A 10,670-nucleotide genomic window follows, 5' to 3' on the forward strand; every position below is an offset into this window, starting at 1 on the left:
GTACACACATATGCAATGTGTACTCATCAGCGTGGAATACTGCTTATGAACAACTTAACCTGGAATTAATCCCCCAAGTAAACAACTCTTTAAAAGTTACTACAAAACAAGAGGTATTTTCTTAAAAGCTCATATAAGACGGATATAGTCAGATAAGATAATGCACAAATCATTTCTGTTCCCTGAAACCCCTGAAAACTTAAATGTGTGTGAATGTTGACACTCTGGGATCTTACAGATGTGTTCTTATACGCTCAAACAAGCATAAATGGGTAAGTCGATATTTCACAGACACACGGCGCCTGTGTGTTACGTGCTGCTTATCCTTCAACAAAAACAACAACGTAGCTCCGTAAAACTCAAAAAAATAATGAAGACAAAAAAAAAATGTAATGATCAACTCAATGTTAACATGACACAGGTAAGAAGTGAGTACAGGAACGAACAGACAGGTTCACATGCAATATACATGGCAATGAAGGTGATCAGCATACAGAAACACATTAAAAATAAGTTTAACAGCTGACAGTTATTTTAGATAAGACGAAGCATGGCACAGCAAACCACAACGGCATTCAATTTAAGTAACATTAAACAAAAGATGGATTACGCCTCCATTAACTGGTTCATCTGCACATTGAGGTTGATATATGACGCTCAGATTGCTTAAATTTAACAATCATGTAAATGGAATTATGAAATCTGATTAATCTAAAGACACAACTACCGGACTAAAGCAATCTACACACACCACCTGGCAGACAGAAATCCTGCTGTGAAATATCCATACATAGCATCAAATGTTAAAAAGAAATCAGGGAAAAGGGTTTTCTTAATATTTTTCCAACACTTTAATTTTCTTTATATCAGGAATTTTGCTTCTATTTAGTAATTTAAACATTTGTTCATTTTTTTTTTACAAAAACAAGTGCATCAATATAGTCGTTAAAATCTTGTCAACCATTCTTTTCTTTTTTTGCTTTATTCAAGAAGCGGTCTTTCTGCAGGGTTTACGGTGAAGGCAACAAGGATAGATGAGTGTGTGTTTGTGCAATGTATGTTTAGAGGTGTGTATCTTTTAGTGTTGGTGCAAAAGAAAAGGTTGTGGTTTCTATCCAGATGGCTTGAGTCATGTGTGTATTCCCTCTGGGTGCTCAGATCAGGTTCAAGACCATAAATCATCCTCTCTACATCGTATAGATATGAATATAATAATACTTTATTACTCATTGTCGTTGATCCTTAATATGGCGAAACAAAAAAACCCTCCAAAATATCAAAAACATTGAAAAGATTTGACTGCAACATCACATAGGAAGTGAAATAAAACTCAAAGGTACAACAGAGTAGTATAAACATTGTGCTTCTTTAATTTTACTTACTACAGTCCTCCATTGTCCTTGTAGTCTTTTAGTTTAAATTTTGTTATATTTAATATATAGATATATATATGTATGTATATAGAGAGGTAAATGTACACGTATAGTCCGCACTGAGGTTTGTCTTTTGTGGCAAGCAGAGAGGCTACTCGGGGCATCCAGCTTTCATCATCCTCTTTATATGCGTCCTTTTTCCACAAGCAATTATTTTTGCTTGATTCATTCATGTGGTTCTTCATCTCTTTGTCAGTAGTTTCCAACTACCCCAAAGAACGATGCAAAAAGATGGCAGTCTTTGTAAAAAAAAAAAAAAAAAAAATCCCTTTTTTTTATATTCTCCTGCTTCTTTTCTCACTTTTCTTTTTGGAATCCCTGTTTTTCGTTTTATTCCCTCAGGTTCTTTGTCATCTTTGGTAGCGTGTCCGACACTTTGCTGTGTCTGGAAATAGGGCGCCAGGAGTGTGGGATACGGTGGTTGGAGGGGAGGGTGGATGGTTACAAACAGGATGCACATGGACAAACAAGGCTGATGAAGCACAGAGAAAGGCAAGAAAGAGACACTAATATGAATAAGGTGTTCCTATCATAGTGTTTGAGGTGAAAGATTTACTCTTCTACAAGTATGTCAACCCTTAATACAGATTGTGAGTCAGATGATTATACTCTGAGCATAAATGCTGCAACAGTCAAAGAAAGAGGAGGACAGAAAGTTGACAAACTGATAGATCTTTGTGACATAGGAATGGAACCGATATAAGGCAGGAGGAATATGACAGCGAGCGAGGAGGAGCGACGAGTGACGACACATGTACAAGAGAGGAGGCAGAGAGGAGGAGGAGGAGGAGAAAGGGGAATTTAAAAAGCGCGAGTCAGGGCAGTGTCTGTTAGTACAGACAAGTGGTGGTGCTCTGGTGGGAAGTGCTCATCATCTGTAGAGGAGTGAGAGGGAGCAGGAGAGGCCAAAGGTCAGCCACCTGGCCAGTGGGAGTGACCGTGATCCTCCAATAAGAACTACGGGAAGAAGGCAAAAACAGAAAAAGTCATATCAGTTTATGCAAAGAGGCAGTGCATTTACACTTGACTTTTGAACAGTTTAAATGATTTTTGTGAATCAAAACACTATAAGGTGTGTTCACATAGTTAATTGGAGGTGCTACATTTGGCCAAATTTTAGTTTATTAATGATTTAAATTCTCAAATTAGAGGCATAACTGCTCTTAAAATAGCTTCAGCGAGCACATGATGTCTCTGCACAGTTTGCTGACATTTACAGAAAGTACAACATATGAATTTAGTTTGAAAAACCAGAGATAGAGGTATGCATGTATGTGTTTATATTACCAGTATGTATTTCATTAGATGTTAAAAAAAATACAAAATCTTTCTATGCTTATATCTCATAGTACAATGCGGCTATGCACACTTTTTGATTTTCAAAAATAGTGTGTGTGGCTTATATTCAGGTGTGCTCAATAGTTCGCAAATTATGACACAACATATAAACGTTAATTACAGAAGACAGTAAAAGTTATAGAAAATTAAATTAACTAACTTTGTTACAACAATCCATGTGAGTTGTGGAACACAGAGGCAATAAAGAATCTGTCATTCTCCTTGTTTTTAAAGTTTAGAGCAATGCCTCATAAGATCAATAATTGGATTAATGAAAGTAACAAAAACAACAGGAAAAAGAAGCATTTGTATCTCACAAAATGGTTTATTTCATTACTACTACTGTATAGCTGATGCAAACGTAGGTGCAAATTGCTTCCATCTCCTGAACTGTTTGCCCCTGCATGTATTTAGTGCAATTTGTTTTGTAAATCCAGGGCAAAATAACAGCAAATAGTTGGTTGGTCAAAGACAGGAGGCTGCAATTCCTCATGAATTCCTCCGACGGAGTGTTTTTGGTGAGTTTAAGACTGATGTGCTTAAATGGACTAACATTTCCTTATCAGTTCTGCAGCGATGATGATGATGATGATGATGATGATGATGTCATAAAATATAAATAGAGTGTTTCTTGGATGAGGAAAGTGAGCTGAAATGAAAAGGACCAGTAAAAAAATAGAAGAGCAAACAACAAATTCCAGACTCATTAAAATTAGTCCATAGCTCTAATCTTTTTTTTTGGAATAGTTGTTCAACATGATTTTAAACTCAACCGTCAGCTGGACATTCATGATCAAATGAAGTTTATTTTACAATGTTAAAATCTTATTTTCCTTTCAAAGTTATACACTCTTACCAGCCATCATCTCTTCTACTACACAAACAGTATAGACTTCATAAAGAAATTAAAATTGTTACCTACTTCAACAAAGTTTTATGAATAAAAGAGTGTGTCGTGTATTCCAAAATCAATACGATTTCATAAGAACTGTCCATCCCTCAGGCACAAAATCAATATCTATAATAAAGCTTAGATCAATAAACAGTGCACTCCACATTCCTGTAGCACAGAAGATGGACAATAAATTGAAACAGAATCTGGTGTTCTTGTTAGGATCAATGGATTTTTTATTTTGACCATTTAGTCTTGTAGTGTTTTTTTTATTATTATTTATTTATTGTTAGTGCAGAAATCTGTTGAAAGCTTTGTGGTCTTTTTGTTTTAACTTTCTATAAAGTCACATATTCTCTTACTGTTGGTCTATTTCATCTAGAAATCTATTCTGAGCAACTCAATAACCAGGTGTGAGTTACTCATCACTACCTTTAAATTAGCAGTTTTTGTTCCCCTCTTATCATGTCCGTATTTCTGATGGTATTTCTTCGGTCTTTCAAGTCTTCATTTGGAATTTTAACGCACGTTTATTTTGATTCCTCATTACGCTTTCTGATTGACATTGTAAGTCCAATTGAAATGCTCAATTGTATATTATGTATACCATTGTGCTGGAATAGTGTGGTTTGCATATGCATGCATTTAGTTCTTTGTACAATTAATGACAGGTTTTGTTTTTTTTTTTTTTGCCAAACAATTGCTTTAATTTATTTCCATTTCTGAGGGGATCATCTCCAAAAGCTTCAGAAAATTCTCCCTGCTTGTATCATCAGCAAATAGTATGGATTTTACCATGTTCAACACTATATGTGTATTTTAAATATATCACAAACGATTTATATTACCGACACATGATCTACTTACAAAGTCACTTTGACTCAGAGAAGCTGTGCCAGAAACATTTTGGATTTCTAAAATTTCTGGCTGTAAAGGTTTCCCACCCCTTCGTAAGAATGTAGACTAAAGTCTTACGTGTTACTGGAAATGTCAATTCTGATAAAAAGCCACTTAAGAGAGATTGATTTCATTTTTTTTTTTTTTTGTAAAGGTACCATTTTCTTTTACCATCTCCTTTGATCCATGAACAACATAAGCCAGGTGGAGCTTTGTGATTTGTGCAGCTGGAGTTGCACTAAATAAGTCAGAGGCAATCATCTTTCATTTAGCACAAGAGTCCCTTGTGTATACACTCAGTTAACCTGATATAAATGTGAGCATTGTTAAATGTAGGCTGCTTATTCATAGCGGTAATAAATGGAAAAACTTTAGGTTTTGATTTGTTTTTATGTCATTTTTACACAGCATGTGGTGTGTGCTTATTTGGGTCAGGTTGAAGTTCAAAATGCCGACCACTTGTTGGCCTGGGAAATCATAACTCAGGCCAGGATAACCGGACTGTTCAACATTTTTTCAGCCACAAAGCTGGAGACTGTGCTTGATGCTGAAAGTAATGTCAGCCCAGCAGAACACTTTCAGACTATCCTTTCAAAAAATAAAAATAAAATCTGCAGGTGAATCTTTTTTAGATGCGGAATTTTGTGTGGTTTGTGCGTGAGACACAGCTTGGTTTTCCATGATGGGGGACACGACTGAGCTTGGTTCCTCTCCCACAAAAGGGGGAGGCAGAATGGCATCGGTCTCTATGGGGCAAACAAAGTCCCAGTGGGAAAACAACACCTGTACTTAAGCCTATTTAGGAACTTTGGACGGGAGAAACAAGGTCAGAACTCGTGCTTTTAAGGCTCACTACATGAGATGCAACTTGTATTCATCATGTTATTTTACCTTCTTTTAATTGTGTTTCCTTTCTACTTCATTATGTGCTGAAAACTCATTATGTGCTACTTATTTTACCTTGCAGAACCAATGCAGGTAACATTGCAAGAGACATACGTATGTCTCTTGCAAGGGCAAAGACTTTCGTGTCGCCCGCCTGATAATTACCCATCTGTCTGTGCCATGCGAGTCTCAAAGAACCCGCAGGACACAATCGCACATGCACACTCTTTGAGCTCAAGAGCTTTCCTCTTCCTGTTTATGCCATCATCTATTATTTACACCATCCGCCAGTGTTGTTACATGCACATATGTGTTACATTGCAGCACAGGCTTGTAGGCGTGCTCATACACATGCATCTCACGCAGTACGTTCCAAAAGGTTTAAAAAGAAAACACAAGTTGTTAATAATTCATTGACATTCATGTTTTTTGCTGCTACGAGATGATTTTGTGGCTCTGATATTTTCTCTGTCACAAATCCAAGCAAAAGTTAACAAAGCCCTGCAGATTCCCACCACATGTTGCTGAATAAAATCAAGCTTGTTGCTGTAATACTCAAATCACACGTCTCACTTCTTCCTGGAGTTGCCGCCCTTTTGATCTGCTTGAGGTTTATTTAGCGTCTTTGACTGTTAGCCTGTATTTTTCACAAGTTTAAAAGAATTAAGAGGACAGGAACACTAAAAGCAGCGGCGGCATGGACTAAGCCAGCTGAGTCAGTGCTGAGCCTGTACTTTCTATAAAATAGTTTCTGAGTTTGAGTCTTGGATTCAAATTTTTCAGAACCAACAAAGCATTACTTCCCATCCTTCTGACCACATTTTAGCAGTCTAAAGCATGTGGATTCACACACTTTAGTCTCTCTATGTTTTTGACCTTTTGTTCTTTCTTTGACCCTTTAGGCTAGTTGTGTCACTCCGCATGCTTACTTTGACATGAAGTGTTTTGCTGAAACTGTGTTGTGTGTGTGTGTGTGCGTTTGTTTGTAATACCTTGTGGGGACGATTTTCCTGACATATACTACGTTGTGAGGACCAATTGCTCCTTGTGGGGACCTGAGCCTGGTCCCCACAAGGGGAAACCCTGCTTTTGGGTCAGGGGTCAGAGTTAGGACTAAGGTATGAATTGAGTTTTGGTTAGGGTTAGGGTGAGGTATGTGATGATTAGGGTTAGGAAAAGGGTAAAGGTAAGGTTTAGGCTGTAGAAATGAATGGAAGTCAATGGAAAGTCCCCACAAAAATAGCCACACAAACATGCATGCGCGCGCGTGTGTGTGTGTGTGTGTGTGTGTGTGTGTGTGTGTGTGTGTGTGTGTGTGTGTGTGTGCGTGTGTGTGTGTGTTACCCTCAAGGTAAAGTTGCTTGATAACGGCCGTGTTTCTGTTTTAGGAGTTTAATCTCAGTTCATCAAGTGGCTTTTTTCTTTTTCTTAAAATCATTACTAGACAGAAGAAGTCTTATGTGTGCAGGTGCAAATTTATGTGAGGTACACACTAGTGCTACCTCCATATCCACCACCCATAGCACTCTGTGCTAAAATAATGCAAAATGGCTCAACGTGTAGCACAAAAATGTGAAACTAATAAATATTGTTAAATGTGACCAAGAGTTAGTGAGAACCTGATTTATATGTTGGTACTGGTGCTGGGTCAAAAATAGGTAATAATCCAGTGAATTAATCAATATTCTGCATTGACACAATTTAGGTAACTATTAGTTACCTAAATTGTTACCTAAATTGTGTCAATGCAAAATGAAAACAAAGATAAAGCAAGGACAATAAAATTAAGCTTTTACAGCTTGTTGGCTTAGTTGCAAACTGAAATCCCAAATAAAATTCATGTAACATTCATAAAATTATGAGTCAGCTTTTACAGAAATTCTTCCTAAAAACCACAAACAATGTGTTAGCAGTTTAAAGTTGTCTTTTTTTTTTTTTTTACCTCTGTGTCATTTACAATCTTGAAATTACACTTATTTTATATATATAGAAAAACTTTTTTAACAAATGGTGTTCTTTCATTTCCTTTTCACGCCGAAGGGTAAATAACTGAACCTCTCCAACATGAGGCATGGTGTGCAGAGGCAAACATTTATCAGAGGGGAAGATCGAGCAAGGAGGAGAGGTGAGGCATAATGAAGTTGAATATAGGGAAGGCAGCAGGAGTGTGATGTGACAAATTAGAAAATGAAAACAGAGGTAAAATTGGGTGAAACAATTGCTGCTGAGGAAAGACACAAAGAAAAATATTTCCTCTATTTCCTCTATACACTGAAACGGGTATTTATTTCTCTTAAAAGCTAAAGAGAAAGAAACTTTTTCTTTCTCTTCAGTCTGTATATTATGCGTTAGCTAATATTATTTCAGCTTAAATTAAATTGTCTACCTTTTAACACATGCTGCGCTGGCTGTCTTAGTGAAAATTGTTATGCATGTTCAGAAGCATTTCTCTTCACACACACTTGGGGCACCAGTCATATCCCATCAGTCACATCTTACCTGTCTTACCTGCGTTGGCTACCGTGTTCTCCTGCTTGCACTTTCCTATGGTGATGGACACATCGTCAATGGCGATATCTCCCTCAAAGCCTGCGCCTCGGATTCCTTCAAACACAATCTGTTTGGGAAAGACAGAGACGAGCAAGATGCTATGTCAGTTAATTTAAAAGGTAAACAACAACCTGAACATCCGCCTCAGATCCACACCAGTGGAGTGGTCAGTGGTAAAAATGTGGTGGGATATTTTTGTGGTTGGTTAAGGACCTGTTAGTCATTCACTCAATCATGTATAGTTGTAATACAAGGTATTGTTGTTTTTCTCATTTCTTGGGTTTCTGAAATTATACCTTTAAATATTTAAACATTTAGGGATAAACTTAAAATTATATATTTTTTTAAAGAGCTTTAAACAGATACACTGACAGGAAACTGGAAAATATGAAGACAATATTCTTAGCATTCACGCTTATGTATAGTAATGTTTTCTGGGACCACAACAACGAGACTAAACGGGAGTCTCATCTGAAAACTTCCCATTTTAGCCAACAGCCATCTGGTTTCTGAGTGACAGCCTAATTACTGCGGTGTAACAAAGGCACCAAAAGCCCATTGCACCCAGCTAATCAAAAAAACAAGCACATTCTTTCTGAGGAAGGAAAATAGAACAAACAAGGAAACTTTGTTGCTTCAAAATACAGAAAATAAATAGAGACCCCACATTTCTAGCCACTGCTGGAGTTTAATATGTGGCAAATGCAGCATTTCATAAGGGTAAATAATACCTATGATTTTCAATGCATTAATAGTTTAACTAATTTTTCAATTTTACAGAAATAGCAAGCTAATTTAAGTTTGGTCAATACATATAGTAATATTTCCAACATCATCTGTCAGCTAACTTTAGAGCAAGGCTCTCTAACTTTACAGAAAAAAAAAACAACAGGTGTTGCTGTGTGTTGAAATTCCCTGCTGAAGAGCAACCTGCCTGCTCTTTGCTTATGTACCACCTCTACACATATAGCTAAAGCTCGGGTTAATAGGAGCAGGTGCAGACATAGAGGAACGGCAAATAACGCATGGCTGGTTTCACTTTACAAACTCCATCTGTTCACGCTAACATGCTGCAGTTAGGGGACATGCCCTGCCATCAATTTGCGAGTAAATATATCAAACTAAAACAAGTGTGGGTTCCATTAACCTGATTCCGACCCACCGAGTGGAAAAGCCTGACCTCAGCGCTCATGCTCTCGGCGGATGAAAGGTGAAGAATGGGTGAGCAAACAGCACAGCGAACACACCTCATGTTTGATGCCTTCCATTGCCGCTGCTTTCATCTGTGAGCACTGTGGTGTTAGTGCCTAGCAGGAATGTCAAGTTGAGGTATCAAACATAAAATTCATTGGGCAGAAACCAATAATCTAGCCATGAGCGTGTGATGCAAGTTCATTCACATCTGAGAGGGAACCCGAAGTCTGTGAAAGCGATGTAAGATTCCCCGCAAACTTTGATTAATTTCTGATTAAGAGTATGTATAGATTTATGAAATGTTTCCTTTCTGGGTATGCTGATTGTTTTATGCAGTCCACAACCATCCGTGTAATGACTGCGGATATTGAAGAAGTCTTCTCTGAAGCGACCACACTCACTCTTTGTCTGAACGAGACTTTTAACATTTTCATTCGGTTTTCAGTCGCCTTCTCTCCAAATAGAGTCCAATCAATGACATTAATAAAAGGAAAGGAAGAACGAGTGCAGTGCCACCCTTGCACTATTTACTTTAATTTAGGTGAGGAATGAGAAACCTTCTCGTAATGAACAAATAATATAACTAGGAAAACCTTGAAGCTGATTGGGTGGTATTTAGGGGGATAAAAAGAAGGTCGACAGCATAATATGGATTTAGGTGGTCGGCTCATTTGTGCAAGGGATTTGATTGTTAGGCAGACTGGAAGCTGTGAAGAAAACTTTAGGAGAGGGAAAAGGCTAATTGGCCAAAAGTCCAGAGTTCTCTAATTTATATATACTTCCTAGCAGTTTCGTCACTGCTTAGCTGCGGTGAAATGTAACGCACTCTCTTTGTGGAAAGGTTTCTGGCAGCTGAATGAAGCTTTACGCATTCATACAATAATACCCCTAATGACAACTAACTAGAGCTTTAGATGCGTACATCCATACACCTGCAACTGCTTCCTCCACAAGGAGTATACCAGATTGTCGTATAATTGCAGGAGATGAGAAAAATAATTGAGTCAAGGAATCCCAGAACTGTCGCTGGGTTTCTACACACAAAAAACACAGAAGTACAACATATTTAAAGTACAATACAAGTCGTGCAATGTGTAATTACTCCTGCAAAGACAATCAACATACTATACAGTACATAGAGTGTATAAATATATGTTTTCATGGGGAAAATGGGCTTGTGCCCTTTCACCGAATGTGTAGTGTAAAAACAGCCAGCTGAAGTGTGAGTCGGCTGTGTCAGCAGTGCCTCACACTTATAAAGCACTGCTGGTGACTAATTCGAAGTCAACTACATCTGTTTCTGAGCTTGGGGAGCAGCAAGGTTGTTCATGAAAAGCTTTGTAGACTAATAAAGGGAAAGAAAAGCCTTAAATATTCAACAGTAAGCCTGCTAACTACAGAACAGAGGTACAGAAAATGACATAGAAACAAGAAATACATTAAAAGTTTCACACAGTAGAAAAGACATGTCAAAATCCCCC

General features: G+C 37.6%; 1 long non-coding RNA gene across 2 annotated transcripts; it reads right to left on the reverse strand.

Annotated features, from left to right (window-relative positions):
* Positions 1-390: 390 nt before the first annotated feature.
* On the reverse strand, positions 391-10,611 carry LOC106945612 (uncharacterized). Of its 2 annotated transcripts, none has more exons than XR_001424598.1 (2): positions 7,945-10,611; positions 391-2,390 (listed from the first exon to the last, which is right to left on the reverse strand). It is a non-coding gene; the product is annotated as an uncharacterized LOC106945612 (long non-coding RNA). The 2 variants fall into 2 exon arrangements; XR_001424597.1 differs by having other exon boundaries at positions 7,954-8,278.
* Positions 10,612-10,670: the final 59 nt, after the last annotated feature.

Source organism: Poecilia latipinna, unplaced genomic scaffold (genome assembly GCF_001443285.1).
Source record: "Poecilia latipinna isolate Pla-1442-1.1 unplaced genomic scaffold, P_latipinna-1.0 Scaffold152, whole genome shotgun sequence".
Classification (NCBI taxonomy): domain Eukaryota; kingdom Metazoa; phylum Chordata; class Actinopteri; order Cyprinodontiformes; family Poeciliidae; genus Poecilia; species Poecilia latipinna.